At 39.4% G+C, this 17,943-nt stretch overlaps 1 long non-coding RNA gene across 1 annotated transcript; it reads left to right on the plus strand.

Annotated features, from left to right (window-relative positions):
* Positions 1-9: 9 nt before the first annotated feature.
* LOC146690171 (uncharacterized) lies at positions 10-2,677 on the plus strand. The gene is made up of 2 exons (XR_014915773.1): positions 10-2,022; positions 2,152-2,677. It is a non-coding gene; the product is annotated as an uncharacterized LOC146690171 (long non-coding RNA).
* The last annotated feature ends 15,266 nt before the right edge of the window (positions 2,678-17,943 follow it).

Below are 17,943 nucleotides of genomic sequence, written 5' to 3' on the forward strand. Positions count from 1 at the left end.
GAACATAAGTATAGCCTGCATGAAACAACCAGAGCAGGAGGTTCAATCAAGAACACATATGACATATGACACATATCTGCTTGACACGAAAGCAGTGCACACTGAACTCAGGTAACATTTGTTATTAGAGGAGGTCAAAAAGTGTGTCAGTGAGAAATATCCATCAAAAGCATGATTTACACTAGCTGCAGCTCACAGTCAGCAACTCATCAGTTTTGTTGTTCAAACCAAACAAGAATTTTTCACATCATGTTGTCCTGCAGGAACTCACCAGATCACCTCTCCAGCACTTTGATCCCAAGACAGGAATACAATATGCAGAGTTAGTTTAATTGATTGGAATTCAGCTGTCATCTTCAGAGTGTTTCATTTGATAAAGTTAAGAACGAGAAATCAAGTGGTCAGAGCTATCATGGTGATATTCAGGGTCAGATTCTGTGCTAGTGCAAAACCTTCTTTTGGCCTGAAAAAGCTACTGTGGGGTTTACAACAGAGGAGCAATTGAAAGCCTGCAGGTCAAATTAGCGTCAGGATGCATTTGCAAAAATGTTTCGTGTGAGTAGAAAGTTCTCTGGGTGATCCAACCGTGCGTTAGTTGATATACAAACATGCAATGAGAACATTTCAGTAATTAGCTGTTAAGTGTCACCCAAACATGAGGAGGCCAGTGAAGGAGCCAGTGACGGTTTAACAAAAAGAATACAGTGTGAGTGCAGGTTTACATGTTTCTCTCTGAGAAAAAGAGACGTCGATGTGTTTCTATTAGTGTGAAATCCTTTTTAGAAATTAGGCACTGTGTGAGGTCATTTAGTAAGAGTCAGTGAATCTTTCACAGTTGTAAAACACATAAAAAGAAACAACATAAGTAACGTATGTTTTTTCCCGAGGGTGGTGGGGTAGGACTTCATGTGTGGGTGACTGAGAATGTCCATTTTATTAGATATGTTGTTGTAACTGTTTCAAAGTCAGTAATGCATGAATCTGCAATGATTTTTCTTCCTTAAAAGAGGACTGTGTACAGTGTCCATTTGTGTCTGTCTCCACGTTGGGTGATTGTGGAGTATGAATATGTGTGCATGAGGGTGGGAATGCCCGTTGGTGGCTGCGTGCGCCTGTTCGACTGTGTCTGTATGTCAGGTCGGTTACACTCCACGTCTCTGGGAACATCTCAGGCCCTCCAAGGTATGGAGGCCTATCTCGATTCACCACACTCCTTGCCGTTAGTTGATGCCCTCAGGCGTCGGTGTGTTGGTGGTTCTGGTGTCCGGGGCTGGGCGCTCAGGTATGTACCGGCTCACTCCCAGTGACTGCTTGGCGAGGTCTGGCACCCGTGGCTCCGTCAGGCCACTTCCGGGGGGTGGGGGGCTCTCAGTCCTCTGGCCTCTGGGCCTGTGGCTCAGGTCACTCTGCCACAGCTGTCTGCCGGCAGAGCCCACAGCCACATCACGGGCCCCCTGTGGCTTCTGCTCCGTGGCTGCTGGGTGACCTCTAATCTGGGGCTCTCCTCAGCGCTTCCCAGGAGGGTGGCATGGCTGCAACTCCGATGGTCCTCCTTGGGCTCTCACATTCTGGGGGCCTCTGGGTGTCTGGGGCCTGGATTTCCTCCATGCCTGCTACATGCACTGGGGGACAGACTATGGCTCCCTGTTAAAAGTAGAATGGGAGGCAGAGTCTTCAGTTTTATCTTTTGTCCTGTCTTCCTCTGCTCATCCCAACAGGTTGTGGCAGATGGCTGTCCCTTCCTCAGCCTGGTGCTACTGGAGGATTCTTTCTTTTAAAATGGAGTTTTTCCTTCCCACTGTTGTCAAAGCGCATGCTCATCAGAAATCATATGATTATTGGGTTTTTTCTGTATTTTTCAAAGATCCACATCAAAAGGAGCAGGTTAAAGTGGTTCTGGCATCTGACAAGGATTCCTCCTGGACGTCTCCCAGGTGAGGTGTACTGGACGAGCTCCCACCAGGAGGAGGCCCTGAATCAGACCCAAGACATGATGGAGTTCCCCTAGATAAGCTGGAGGAGGTGGGTGTGGAAAAGGAGGTCTGGAGTTCTCTGCTTAGGCTGCTGCCCCCACAACCCGGCCACAGATAAGTGAAATAAGTAGATCAAATATAACTTGGTGTTCTAAAGAATATTGTTGTTTCCTTGCAGGACACCAGGAGAGATGAGCCCTCCATCACAGATGGTGTGGTCACCTGCAGGTTCAAGGTCATTGCATCTTCAGCCCACATCTACTGCCACTGTACTTAAGGGAAGTTGGGACAATGTTAAAGACTTTCTTCAGACAATTGCATTTGGATGAGCTAAATTCATGACAGGCACTCAAGCAGTAATGCCTCGACTGACAAATGAACATACCAAGCTTCTGTGTTGTTTGAGCCAGAGACTGCACTTGTGGATGAACAATAAAAACATTTTATATTTATTATATTAGTAATGTAACTTGCAATAAAAAGTTATGGGAAGCTTAAACTTAGTTTCAGAATAATTAAATCTGAGACTTTGTTTCATTGAAAAGTTATTAAAGTTTTAAAGTGTGTGACAAATAAAATAATAAATTATTAAGTAACACCAGCTACAATATTGGAAATATGTGTGTTGTTCAGCAGAACAGTGTCCAGTATGTTGGCTGAAATGCTTTAAATTTGAAAATAAAAGTTGGGCTGATTTTAACGCATTACAAGGAGTGTTTTAATTATTATTTTCTAAATAAGCAGTGTTTATATTACGTGTAATGAAATAAGTTCAAGGATAATAAAAGGTAATGAGATTTAATTGCATTCAACTTATGTGCAGCAAAACTAAAAATAAGTTACGGAAGTGTTCAAATAATATGTGTGCTTTTAAAAATGCTCGTCTATTTAAAGACTACACAATCTGTGTTAATTCTAATTATACCACAATCCCTTGCCTGTTGTGTTAAATATACATAAACAGTATGTGTTATCAGATGAAAGTACAAAACTCTCAAGAACCCCCCTCCTAAATTTCAGGTGGCATTTTAAAAACATGCCATGACATAACACACAGCTGCTATAATCATTCAGTGAGGTCAAATGTCAATTATAGTTATAGGTTCTTGCTATATGTTATAACATAAACACAGCACAGTTGTAAGAATAATAGTTTCTAGGTTCTAAGGCTTTTTGTCAGTTTAATAGTGAGCTTTACGAGACTCATTTTCGTGCCAAAGGCTCGCACAGGCCTAAGTTCCCTTATGACAACTAGAGCTGGAAACAAGACCTCAAGCGATCCTAAGGCTAATTAATTAGCACGGCTAGCATTTAAAAAACATCTGTTAAATGTTGTCATTGCTAGCATATACCTGTATTACAGCATGGTAAGTAGCGAGAACGCAAAGTTTTTGTTACCTTTGAAAAGAAAAATGTGAAGCTGTAATATTAGCATGAGCTATGCTAATGTTATTCACTGAAACAAACATCTCAGGTACTGACTTACTGCTTTCTAATATCTGTGTTTATTTCTGGATATACCTACATGGTTATTAGACATCCCACATAAAGGGTGACAAAGGCAGTAACTATAAATGACCATAACTTTACTGTAAATTACACTGATGGGCTCAGTTCATATAGTTATATCACGTGCACACGCATGTTAGCAACCGTAACCATGCAGGCTGTTGGTATATGAATGCTGCGCAAGGTTCCAGCTGTTCCTTTACACTTGCTCTTGGATTTGTCTTGACCTGCTCCAAGCTCAGCTTGTGGAAAGATAACTTTTGGAGAATATTTCTACAGAAAGCGGATTTTACTACAAAGCAACAACAACTACTGCATCTTTGGATCTTTTGTACTTGTGTTTCATCATAACAGCAAAGCTTGAAGATCGTGGACCCCGACTCGTCGACAGCCACCAGGTACATTTCAAAATTTCTTCAATTATTTCAAGAATCACTAGATGACTATAGTAATTTTACAGGTTCCAGTGTGAATATCACGTTTTAATGTGATCAAAATAAGTGTGTTCTAAGACTTTTCCTGGCAAATCGCTTTTATGCTTTAAATTTTCCAGGAGAGGTGTAGAATTTATTACCGACTGGTGTATGAATGTGAAAAAAGGTTTTACTTTGATTTGAAGCCTTCAAATTTGACACTTTTTTCCAATGAAATGGTTAAAATTAGCTTAAAATTCGTAAAATGCCCCCCTCCCCAAATATACATATGTATATGTGTATATCGGTTTCTATGGTAACAGCATCTCCTCACAATGTTAGGACATATAGGAGTAAACACACCAGGTCCCCTGTAGGTCCTGACATCATTTTCTTCTCAAAGGCTTCATTTGAATAAACTATAACTTTTTCCCAGCTACATATGCGATGATAAATAAAATAAAATGAAATAATATAAAAAAGAATATTAAAACATCAATCATAGTCAAAAATAATCATAAAGTCAAACTGTTACAAAAATGTGTTTTATTTTTAAAATTGTGTGTGGAGTTCTACTGCCTTTTTTGCATTAGCAATATTTAGGACATGGAATTGGTACATGGGGAGATTAAATGTTTCGTTATATTTTACATCGTTAATGAAAGAATTAAAAAAAATATGAGAATGAGCTGCTAAATTATTTATGGATTTTCTGCAGTATGCTATTCATGTCCAGTTCTTTACAAATCAGTACCTATTATCCATGACCTAGTCCAACGTAGTGTTTGCATAAAGGTTTAAAAAGAACAAATAAACAAAATGAATGTATACAAAATACAATACTGTTACCTTAAAAGTGTAGTGTGCACAGAGTGAGCTGCCTTGGCAGAGATTTGGATGCTTCACTTAATGATTGTGGACATAGTTGAAATCTTGTTTTCTTCTCACATGAACAAGTAAAGTGTCATTCAGTCTGATATGAATGTAGCCTGTAGCTTTAGCACTGGGTGCTTACTACATTCCTACTGTTATTTTAAACTTTGTTTCCTTACAGGCTGTCTTGACTACATTGTTGAACGTCCCAAGAACGAGACCTTTCTGAAGTCATCAGGATCCTTGATGACAGTCTCCTGAGCGCCATCTCTTCTGATGAAGCGTGGGACACTGATACCGTGCGTGTCAGTAAAGGTGAGTACATCGCCCTCTCATCCTCCCCCTCTTCTCATGAAGAACTGGATGCTGATGCGTGTCAGTGAAGTGGAAGGTGAGTACCCCCTCCCCACCTTGCTTTCTTGCACTGAGGTCTGCTTATTGTAAATATCTTGTACTTGTTTTTACACCTTTTAATGTCAAAGTTGGCCTCTGTGCTTTTTCAGTGTTGGAAAGACTCTTTCTTGCACTGAGGTCTGCTTATTGTAAATATCTTGTACTTGTATTTACACCTTTTAATGTCAAAGTTGGCCTCTGTGCTTATCAGTGTTGGAAAGACACTTTCTTGCACTGAGGTCTGCTTATTGTAAATATCTTGTACTTGTTTGAACACCTTTTCATGTCAAAGTTGGCCTTTGTGCTTTTTCAGTGTTGGAAAGACTCTTTCTTGCACTGAGGTCTGCTTATTGTAAATATCTTGTACTTGTTTGAACACCTTTTCATGTCAAAGTTGGCCTTTGTGCTTTTTCAGTGTTGGAAAGACTCTTTCTTGCACTGAGGTCTGCTTATTGTAAATATCTTGTACTTGTTTGAACACCTTTTCATGTCAAAGTTGGCCTTTGTGCTTTTTCAGTGTTGGAAAGACTCTTTCTTGCACTGAGGTCTGCTTATTAGTGTGAATGCTTGAAAAGCATTCACAGTATTGTTCTTCTAATCTTTATTATTATATTTTCTTATTCCGTACGTTTTTTGAAAGCCTACTCCTTCAAAACCGTTCAACTTAGAAAAACCATTCAAACACCGTTAGATTCCTATTATTTTGGACATGACTGCTTCTATTTTTCTCATTTTTAACATTTATATTTTTAATTTTATTCAACTTTATTCAACAAAAATTTCCCATGTATTTCAATGGGGAGACCCTTCAAATTCTCATTCAACTTACTCATTTTTAAACTCTTACTACTTCCACATACATTGACATAGAGCCACCATTCAAACTTTAAAACGAAGACAAGACATTCAACTATTCAACTTGTATTTATCTTTTCAATATCTATTATACTTTTTCTTCAGTTCCAGTTTAAGTTTCATGATGTTTTTTCACCCGTTTCAGAGTTTATAATGGGTGTGTATGGGACGGAATGTTGGGGCTAGAGTGAGGCAGCTCAACTGCTAGAGTGAGAGGAGCAAAAAAATTAATCTTAAAATCTTTTTTAAAACTGCTGCTGTGTCCGCAGCGTTTGCTCTACAGGTATGATTTTACCCTCAAAACGTAGCCATCGCTGTCCTCTTTCATCCAATGTGTTTACTATTGTCCTAGGTGTTATGGTTCTTTCGTAAATGTCACCAATGCACAGCCTCCTCCCTCCAACTCTTCCATAGACTCTAATGTTAAAATGGCTCAGAAGGTTCGTTTGAAAATCAGAAGAGCATGGTGTCTTTACACTGTCACCACGTCCATATAATAAACTCCACAGGCATGAAAACTGAGAATTCAGTAGACTAGACATTGCTGTCGCTCACAGTGAAAGAATTTTGTCAATACGACTTTTACTTTTCATTTGGGAACGATTTGTTTCGGCCTGACTTTTCTGTTCATTTTAAGCAGCAAAAGTGAGGTGCATGTCTGTGTACGTGTGTATGGAGCCATTGGGTGCGGTCACTATAGCAACCAGGCTCACACCTGCCTGCTTAACGAGCTCTGCCTGCCACTGTACCAAGATTCATCTTAAGCACTTCTCTTTCAACTGCTGCTGTGTCCACAGTGTTAAAGCCATCATTTTACCCTCAAAACGTCGCCATCGTTGTTCTTTTTCCAACATCTTGTCTTTCAAAGCTCAGAGATGTAAACTTTTTAAACTGTGTGGGTCCAAGTGGAGGGATCACATTTTAGTCATTCAGTGATTCAAAGAATATGACCTTTTAATATTCTTTCAGATGTTTTCTGACTCTAAATGTTCTTTTCTCATTTCTTAGGTTTTTCTAATTTACAATTAAAACATTTTCAGCTTTTTTCCAACTTCTTCTTCTGTGTAACCTTCAGCTTTTAGCAGTTCAGCACTTTTGTTTTCAGGTTAAATTCGGGGTTTTTTTTTTTTTTTTATCTCATTCAAAATTTTTAACTTAAATTCAGTAATTATTTCATTTCAATGCATACATTCAGATTCAAGCATTCACACTGCAGTTTCTTCAGAAAATGCACTTTCTAGTTGTAAATATATTGTACTTGTTTGAAGACCTTTTAATGTCAAAGTTGGCCTCTGTGCTTTTTCAGTGTTGGAAAGACTCTTTCTTGCACTGAGGTCTGCTTATTGTAAATATCTTGTACTTGTTTTTACACCTTTTAATGTCAAAGTTGGCCTCTGTGCTTTTTCAGTGTTGGAAAGACTCTTTCTTGCACTGAGGTCTGCTTATTGTAAATATCTTGTACTTGTTTTTACACCTTTTCATGTCAAAGTTGGCCTCTGTGCTTATCAGTGTTAGAAAGACTCTTTCTTGAACCGAGGTCTGCTTATTGCAAATATCTTGTACTTGTTTTTACACCTTTGAATTTCAAAGTTGGCCTTTGTGCTTTTTCATTGGTGGAAAGACTCTTTCTTGCACTGAGGTCTGCTTATTGTAAATATATTGTGTTAACTTGTTATTTTCTGTTTTATCGCGAGAGTACTGTTGCCCGCGAAGGGTTGTTGTTGTTGTCCGTATGAAAAATGGCGGAATGAATAAAGCGCTGTGAATGAGAGTACGACGTCGTGTCTTTTGAGTTAACATTGGTAGCAGAGGATGGTTTCCAATTACAAAGTACCACCAAAGCTTGATGAAGCCAGGCCATACGAATGCTGGAAGAATGAAGTCAACATCTGGAGACGAGTTACGGAGCTGGATAAAAAGAAACAGGCACTCGCGGTGGTGCTGGGCCTTGAGGGAAGAGCCAGAGAAACGGCCATGGAGATACCCGCAGAAGATTTGGACAAAGATTACGGTATGGAAATACTGCTTGCAAAACTTGACGCGGTGTTTCAGAGAGAAGAGAAAGACCGCGCTTATGAAGCCTACTCGTGTTTTGACTCCATTGCAAAGAACCACAGCGTGTCCATGGCAGACTACATTATAGACTTTGAACAGCGTTATAACCGGATGAAAAAGTGGAGGAGTGTAACATTACTTTGTACACTAAAGCCTCAATGACAGACGCTGAAATTTTCCTGACTGAGGCACTGGGGTCAACCATTATTGATACTGCATGTACACGTACAGTTTGTGGTCAGAAGTGGCTAGATAGTTACATGCGTGACCTCAGCCAAGGCCAAGTAAACAAGCTGTTGCAATCAGAAACCCCCAGCTCCAGACCATTTCGCTTTGGGGATGGTATTGTAGTGTATTCCAGCAGAAAAGTGAAACTTCCAGCCAAAATTGGACAAACAAAATGTGACATTGAAAGTGAAGTAGTTCCTGTTGACATTCCACTACTACTGAGCAAAACGTCTCTCAAGAAAGCAGGGACTGTTCTAGACATGGAGAATGACAGTGTTGTCATGTTCAAGCAGCCTGTTCCTCTAGAGCTCACTAGTTCGGGACACTATTGCGTGGACATTAGAGATGAAAATACTACAGAAAGTTGCAATGAAAATGAAGTTCTCATGGTAACTGCTGAAATGTCTACAAAAGAGAAACAGAAAGTCCTTGTGAAACTTCATAAGCAGTTTGGTCATGCATCTGCAGAGAGGTTATTGAGGCTCATCCAAAGCTCTGGCAATACAGATAAACAATGTGCAGTTATTCTACAAGAGATAGTTCATGACTGTGACATTTGTCAGAAATATTGCAAAACCAAGCCGAGACCTGCTGTTGGTCTACCCCTGGCTTCTGAGTATAATGAGACAGTAGCGATGGATCTACATGAGCTGGAGCCCAATGTGTGGTACCTTCACATCATCGACCACTTCACACGCTTCAGTGCCGGCAGCATCGTAAAGACAAAGAAAGCTGCAGAGATCATCAACTCCTTCATTCACACCTGGATAAGCATTCACGGTGCCCCCAGACGGCTCTACACAGACAACGGCGGAGAGTTCAACAACACAGACATTCGGGACATGGCTGAAAACTTCAACATTGAGGTAAAAACAACGGCGGGGTATAGTCCCTGGAGCAACGGACTACTGGAGAGACATAACATGACACTTACAGAAATCCTCCTGAAGGTAAAAAAGGAACGTGGATGTGACTGGCACACTGCGCTAGACTGGGCCCTTATGGCCAAAAACAGTATGCTTAATGTACATGGTTATAGTCCACATCAACTTGTGTTTGGCCAAAACCCCAACCTTCCTTCTGTGTTGATGGATAAGCCACCTGCCTTAGAGGGCACAACTGTAAGTGCAAGAGTAGCTTCCAGGAAAGCATTTACTGAGGCAGAGTGTTCAGAAAGGATCAGGAGAGCACTACGCAAACAACTTAGGCCTACAGATGACAAATATGAGGCAGGAGATAAAGTATACTACAAACGAGTCGACTGTACAGAGTGGAAGGGTCCAGGTGTAGTTATTGGGCAGGATGGAACTGTTGTATTTGTAAGACATGGGGGGACTCTTGTAAGAGTACACCAGTCAAGATTGACTAAAGTGGATTCACAGACTGGAGATAAACAAATACCACACAGTACTACTGATGATGACAACAAAGACGCAGTTGAAAATGATGACACTGACACACCCGATGGTGAACAGAGTATTAGTGAGGAAGAAGACATCACTATTGACAGAGAAACCAACACTACAGAAAACATGTCTGTCACACAAACTGCAAATGAGCCCTCTACACCCACTGATCACGTCTCTGCAAATGTAAAATTAAGATCAGGACAGCTGATTGCTTTTACCAACAGAGACAACGGTGTTCAACACACAGCCAGAGTACTAGGCAGAGCGGGAAAAGCAAAAGGGCAATACAAAAACTGGTACAATGTGCAATATCTTGAGCATGATGGTAGTGAAGGTGAAAACAGAGATGCAGATGTACTCATAACAAAAGATATTTCCTTTGATTCTGCTAAGCAGCAGGAGATTGAGAGCTGGCAAAGTAATGGTGTGTTTGATGAAGTGAAAGACCTGGGTCAAAAATGTCTGTCTACTAGATGGGTCTGTACACTCAAAGAAACTACTAATGGTGTTGTCCCAAAGGCTCGACTTGTGGCACGGGGGTTTGAAGAGGTAAATACTAAAGAACTACAGAAAGACTCTCCAACATGTGCGTCTGAGTCCCTCAGACTGGTGCTAGCTGTGATATGTCAAAACAAGTGGAGAGTAAATTCAATGGACATTAAATCTGCCTTCTTGCAGGGAATGGAACTGTCAAGAGGCATCTATCTTCGTCCCCCACCTGAAGCTGGCAAGGACAATGTTCTATGGAAACTGAAAAAGTGTGTTTATGGACTTGCAGATGGTTCACTTTATTGGTACAATAAGGTCAAAGACATTATGCTCAAAACTGGTGGTAAAATATCACAGGTTGATCCTGCAGTGTTCTATTGGCAGAATGAACAATCTGAGGTTACAGGAGTGCTTGCATGTCACGTTGATGATTTCCTTTGGGCTGGTTCAAGTCACTTTGCAACTCATATCATTCCTGTACTGAAATCTACCTTCCTTGTGGGCCGTGAAGAACATGACAGCTTTTCTTATGTTGGTATGGACATTTGTACAGTTAATGATGTAATAGAGGTGCATCAACAACTTTACATTGACAACCTACAACCGGTTCAGTTACAAGCAGCACGGGCTGTACAGAGGGAGGCTTCCTTAAGTGAAACAGAACGTGAGCAACTCAGGTCAAAAATAGGACAGATTTTGTGGGTTGCCAAACAAACAAGGCCTGATGTTATGTTTGACACATGTAGCCTTGGATCTAATATCAAAGATGCAACTGTACAGTCTATTCATGAAGTGAACAAAGTAATCCGTAAACTTAAGGCAGAGAAAGTGACTCTTAAGTTTCAGCACTTGGGTAACAGTGAGGATCTGGCATATCAGTGATGCTTCATTTGGCAACCTTCCTGATGGCGGTACTCAAGGAGGGGCATTAATCGTCCTTATGGGTAAAGGAGGAAAGTTTTGTCCTCTCTTCTGGCAGTCTAAAAAAATCAGGCGCGTGGTCAGAAGTACACTGGCAGGAGAAACTCTTGCCATGTCAGATGGAATAGACAGTGCAGTCTTCCTGGCAACACTTTTTTCTGAGCTTACAACTGGTAACACTGGTCTAAACGCTCTTCCTTTGATCTGTGTGACTGATAATCATTCCTTGTTTGATGCACTCAAGTCTACTAAGCAGGTTACAGAGAAGAGACTGGGGCTAGAAATGAGCAGCATTAAAGAGCTCATACAAGGCAAGAAAATCAGACAGGTTTGTTGGTCAGATTCAAAATCTCAACTTGCTGATTGTCTGACAAAAAAGGGAGTTTCACCTTTAACCCTTCTAAAGGCGCTAGATGAAGGACTCTGGATACTGTAATCCTTTGTTTACAAAGTTGTCTTTGCATTCAAATGTACCATTGTTTATTGTGTGCAATGATAGTATGCTTTAAGTAAAGCAAAGCACTTTTGAAAAAATTTTTTTTGTTTATATAAATATATACATATATGTATACAAATGTTTACAGGGGTGTGTTTATAATTTTATTTTATTTTATTTTAAGAAAGAGGGAGATTGTTAACTTGTTATTTTCTATTTTATCGCGAGAGTACTGTAGCCCGCGAAGGGTTGTTGTTGTTGTCCGTATGAAAAATGGCGGAACAAATAAAGCGCTGTGACTGAGAGTACGACGTCGTGTATTTTGAGTTAACACTTGTACTTGTTTTTACACCTTTTAATGTCAAAGTTGGTCTCTGTGATTTTTCAGTGTTGGAAAGACTCTTTCTTGCACTGAGGTCTGCTTATTGTAAATATCTTGTACTTGTTTGAACACCTTTTAATGTCAAAGTTGGCCTCTGTGCTTATCAGTGTTGGAAAGACTCTTTCTTGCACTGAGGTCTGCTTATTGTAAATATCTTGTACTTGTTTGAACACCTTTTAATGTCAAAGTTGGCCTCTGTGCTTATCAGTGTTGGAAAGACTCTTTCTTGCACTGAGGTCTGCTTATTGTAAATATCTTGTACTTGTTTGAACACCTTTTAATGTCAAAGTTGGCCTCTGTGCTTATCAGTGTTGGAAAGACTCTTTCTTGCACTGAGGTCTGCTTATTGTAAATATCTTGTACTTGTTTGAACACCTTTTCATGTCAAAGTTGGCCTCTGTGCTTTTTCAGTGTTGGAAAGACTCTTTCTTGCACTGAGGTCTGCTTATTGTAAATATCTTGTACTTGTTTTTACACCTTTTAATGTCAAAGTTGGCCTCTGCGCTTCCTCAGTGTTAGAAAGACTCTTTCTTGCACTGAGGTCTGCTTATTGTAAATATCTTGTACTTGTTTTTACACCTTTTAATGTCAAAGTTGGCCTCTGTGCTTGTCAGTGTTGGAAAGACTCTTTCTTGCACTGAGGTCTGCTTATTGTACATATCTTGTACTTGTTTTTACACCTTTTAATGTTAAAGTTGGCCTCTGTGCTTATCAGTGTTGGAAAGACTCTTTCTTGCACTGAGGTCTGCTTATTGTAAATATCTTGTACTTGATTTTTACACCTTTTCATGTCAAAGTTGGCCTCTGTGCTTATCAGTGTTGGAAAGACTCTTTCTTGCACTGAGGTCTGCTTATTGTAAATATCTTGTACTTATTTGAACACCTTTTAATGTCAAAGTTGGCCTCTTTGCTTATCAGTGTTGGAAAGACTCTTTCTTGCACTGAGGTCTGCTTATTGTAAATATCTTGTACTTGATTTTTACACCTTTTCATGTCAAAGTTGGCCTCTGTGCTTATCAGTGTTGGAAAGACTCTTTCTTGCACTGAGGTCTGCTTATTGTAAATATCTTGTACTTGATTTTTACACCTTTTAATGTCAAAGTTGGCCTCTTTGCTTTTTCAGTGTTGGAAAGACTCTTTCTTGCACTGAGGTCTGCTTATTGTAAATATCTTGTACTTGTTTGAACACCTTTTAATGTCAAAGTTGGCCTCTGTGCTTTTTCAGTGTTGGAAAGACTCTTTCTTGCACTGAGGTCTGCTTATTGTAAATATCTTGTACTTGTTTTTACACCTTTTAATGTCAAAGTTGGCCTCTGTGCTTTTTCAGTGTTAGAAAGACTCTTTCTTGCGCTGAGGTCTGCTTATTGTAAATATCTTGTACTTGTTTTTACACCTTTTAATGTCAAAGTTGGCCTCTGTGCTTTTTCAGTGTTAGAAAGACTCTTTCTTGCACTGAGGTCTGCTTATTGTAAATATCTTGTACTTGTTTGAACACCTTTTCATGTCAAAGTTTGCCTCTTTGCTTTTTCCGTGTTGGAAAGACTCTTTCTTGCACTGAGGTCTGCTTATTGTAAATATCTTGTACTTGATTTTTACACCTTTTAATGTCAAAGTTGGCCTCTGTGCTTTTTCAGTGTTGGAAAGGCTCTTTCTTGCACTGAGGTCTGCTTATTGTAAATATCTTGTACTTGTTTGAACACCTTTTAATGTCAAAGTTGGCCTCTGTGCTTATCAGTGTTGGAAAGACTCTTTCTTGCACTGAGGTCTGCTTATTGTAAATATCTTGTACTTGTTTGAACACCTTTTAATGTCAAAGTTGGCCTCTTTGCTTTTTCAGTGTTGGAAAGACTCTTTCTTGCACTGAGGTCTGCTTATTGTAAATATCTTGTACTTGTTTGAACACCTTTTAATGTCAAAGTTGGCCTCTGTGCTTATCAGTGTTGGAAAGACTCTTTCTTGCACCGAGGTCTGCTTATTGTAAATATCTTGTACTTGTTTGAAGACCTTTTAATGTCAAAGTTGGCCTCTTTGCTTTTTCCGTGTTGGAAAGACTCTTTCTTGCACCGAGGTCTGCTTATTGTAAATATCTTGTACTTGATTTTACACCTTTTCATGTCAAAGTTGGCCTCTGTGCTTTTTCAGTGTTGGAAAGACTCTTTCTTGCACTGAGGTCTGCTTATTGTAAATATCTTGTACTTGTTTGAACACCTTTTAATGTCAAAGTTGGCCTCTGTGCTTATCAGTGTTGGAAAGGCTCTTTCTTGCACTGAGGTCTGCTTATTGTAAATATCTTGTACTTGTTTTTACACCTTTTATGTCAAAGTTGGCCTCTGACCTTATCAGTGTTGGAAAGACTCTTTCTTGCACTGAGGTCTGCTTATTGTAAATATCTTGTACTTGTTTTTGCACCTTTTAATGTCAAAGTTGGCCTCTGCGCTTCCTCAGTGTTAGAAAGACTCTTTCTTGCACTGAGGTCTGCTTATTGTAAATATCTTGTACTTGATTTTACACCTTTTAATGTCAAAGTTGGCCTCTGTGCTTCTGCAGTGTTGGAAAGACTCTTTCTTGCACTGAGGTCTGCTTATTGTAAATATCTTGTACTTGTTTGAACACCTTTTCATGTCAAAGTTGGCCTCTGTGCTTGTCAGTGTTGGAAAGACACGTTTTTGCACTGAGGTCTGCTTATTGTAAATATCTTGTACTTGTTTTTACACCTTTTCATGTCAAAGTTGGCCTCTGAGCTTATCAGTGATGGAAAGACTCTTTCTTGCACTGAGGTCTGCTTATTGTTAATATCTTGTACTTGTTTTTACACCTTTTCATGTCAAAGTTGGCCTCTGTGCTTATCAGTGTTGGAAAGGCTCTTTCTTGCACTGAGGTCTGCTTATTGTAAATATCTTGTACTTGATTTTTACACCTTTTCATGTCAAAGTTGGCCTCTGTGCTTATCAGTGTTGGAAAGACTCTTTCTTGCACTGAGGTCTGCTTATTGTAAATATCTTGTACTTGTTTGAACACCTTTTAATGTCAAAGTTGGCCTCTGTGCTTATCAGTGTTAGAAAGACTCTTTCTTGCACTGAGGTCTGCTTATTGTGAATATATTGTACTTGTTTTTATACCTTTTAATGTCAAAGTTGGCCTCTGTGCTTCTGCAGTGTTAGAAAGACTCTTTCTTGCACTGAGGGCTGCTTATTGTAAATATCTTGTACTTGTTTGAAGACCTTTTAATGTTAAAGTTGGCCTCTTTGCTTTTTCCGTGTTGGAAAGACTCTTTCTTGCACTGAGGTCTGCTTATTGTTAATATCTTGTACTTGTTTTTACACCTTTTCATGTCAAAGTTGGCCTCTGTGCTTATCAGTGTTGGAAAGGCTCTTTCTTGCACTGAGGTCTGCTTATTGTAAATATCTTGTACTTGATTTTTACACCTTTTCATGTCAAAGTTGGCCTCTGTGCTTATCAGTGTTGGAAAGACTCTTTCTTGCACTGAGGTCTGCTTATTGTAAATATCTTGTACTTGTTTGAACACCTTTTAATGTCAAAGTTGGCCTCTGTGCTTATCAGTGTTGGAAAGACTCTTTCTTGCACTGAGGTCTGCTTATTGTGAATATATTGTACTTGTTTGAACACCTTTTCATGTCAAAGTTGGCCTCTGTGCTTCTGCAGTGTTAGAAAGACTCTTTCTTGCACTGAGGGCTGCTTATTGTAAATATCTTGTACTTGTTTGAAGACCTTTTAATGTTAAAGTTGGCCTCTTTGCTTTTTCCGTGTTGGAAAGACTCTTTCTTGCACTGAGGTCTGCTTATTGTAAATATCTTGTACTTGTTTGAAGACCTTTTCATGTCAAAGTTGGCCTCTGTGCTTCTGCAGTGTTAGAAAGACTCTTTCTTGCACTGGGGGCTGCTTATTGTAAATATCTTGTACTTGTTTGAAGACCTTTTAATGTTAAAGTTGGCCTCTTTGCTTTTTCCGTGTTGGAAAGACTCTTTCTTGCACTGAGGTCTGCTTATTGTAAATATCTTGTACTTGTTTTTATACCTTTTAATGTCAAAGTTGGCCTCTGTGCTTATCAGTGTTGGAAAGACTCTTTCTTGCACTGAGGTCTGCTTATTGTGAATATAATGTACTTGTTTGAACACCTTTTCATGTCAAAGTTGGCCTCTGTGCTTCTGCAGTGTTAGAAAGACTCTTTCTTGCACTGAGGGCTGCTTATTGTAAATATCTTGTACTTGTTTGAAGACCTTTTAATGTTAAAGTTGGCCTCTTTGCTTTTTCCGTGTTGGAAAGACTCTTTCTTGCACTGAGGTCTGCTTATTGTAAATATCTTGTACTTGTTTGAAGACCTTTTCATGTCAAAGTTGGCCTCTGTGCTTCTGCAGTGTTAGAAAGAGTCTTTCTTGCACTGAGGGCTGCTTATTGTAAATATCTTGTACTTGTTTGAAGACCTTTTCATGTCAAAGTTGGCCTCTGTGCTTCTGCAGTGTTAGAAAGACTCTTTCTTGCACTGAGGGCTGCTTATTGTAAATATCTTGTACTTGTTTGAAGACCTTTTAATGTTAAAGTTGGCCTCTTTGCTTTTTCCGTGTTGGAAAGACTCTTTCTTGCACTGAGGTCTGCTTATTGTAAATATCTTGTACTTGTTTGAACACCTTTTAATGTCAAAGTTGGCCTCTGTGCTTATCAGTGTTAGAAAGACTCTTTCTTGCACTGAGGTCTGCTTATTGTAAATATCTTGTACTTGTTTGAAGACCTTTTCATGTCAAAGTTGGCCTCTGTGCTTCTGCAGTGTTAGAAAGACTCTTTCTTGCACTGAGGGCTGCTTATTGTAAATATCTTGTACTTGTTTGAAGACCTTTTAATGTCAAAGTTGGCCTCTTTGCTTTTTCCGTGTTGGAAAGACTCTTTCTTGCACCGAGGTCTGCTTATTGTTAATATCTTGTAGTTGTTTGAACACCTTTTCATGTCAAAGTTGGCCTCTGTGCTTATCAGTGTTGGAAAGACTCTTTCTTGCACTGAGGTCTGCTTATTGTAAATATCTTGTACTTGTTTGAACACCTTTTCATGTCAAAGTTGGCCTCTGAGCTTATCAGTGATGGAAAGACTCTTTCTTGCACTGAGGTCTGCTTATTGTAAATATCTTGTACTTGATTTTACACCTTTTAATGTCAAAGTTGGCCTCTGCGCTTCTGCAGTGTTAGAAAGACTCTTTCTTGCACTGAGGTCTGCTTATTGTAAATATCTTGTACTTGTTTTTACACCTTTTCATGTCAAAGTTGGCCTCTGTGCTTTTTCAGTGTTGGAAAGACTCTTTCTTGCACTGAGGTCTGCTTATTGTAAATATCTTGTACTTGTTTTTACACCTTTTCATGTCAAAGTTGGCCTCTGAGCTTATCAGTGTTGGAAAGACTCTTTCTTGCACTGAGGTCTGCTTATTGTAAATATCTTGTACTTGATTTTACACCTTTTAATGTCAAAGTTGGCCTCTGCGCTTCTGCAGTGTTGGAAAGACTCTTTCTTGCACTGAGGTCTGCTTATTGTAAATATCTTGTACTTGTTTGAACACCTTTTCATGTCAAAGTTGGCCTCTGTGCTTGTCAGTGTTGGAAAGACACGTTTTTGCACTGAGGTCTGCTTATTGTGAATATCTTGTACTTGTTTTTACACCTTTTCATGTCAAAGTTGGCCTCTGTGCTTTTTCAGTGTTGGAAAGACTCTTTCTTGCACTGAGGTCTGCTTATTGTAAATATCTTGTACTTGTTTGAACACCTTTTAATGTCAAAGTTGGCCTCTGTGCTTATCAGTGTTGGAAAGACTCTTTCTTGCACCGAGGTCTGCTTATTGTTAATATCTTGTAGTTGTTTGAACACCTTTTCATGTCAAAGTTGGCCTCTATGCTTTTTCAGTGTTGGAAAGACTCTTTCTTGCACTGAGGTCTGCTTATTGTAAATATCTTGTACTTGTTTGAACACCTTTTAATGTCAAAGTTGGCCTCTGTGCTTTTTCCGTGTTG

Source organism: Copadichromis virginalis, linkage group LG16 (assembly GCF_057382275.1).
Source record: "Copadichromis virginalis isolate Kocher_CV1m ecotype Utaka linkage group LG16, C_Virginalis_male_GT1.1, whole genome shotgun sequence".
Classification (NCBI taxonomy): Eukaryota; Metazoa; Chordata; class Actinopteri; order Cichliformes; family Cichlidae; genus Copadichromis; species Copadichromis virginalis.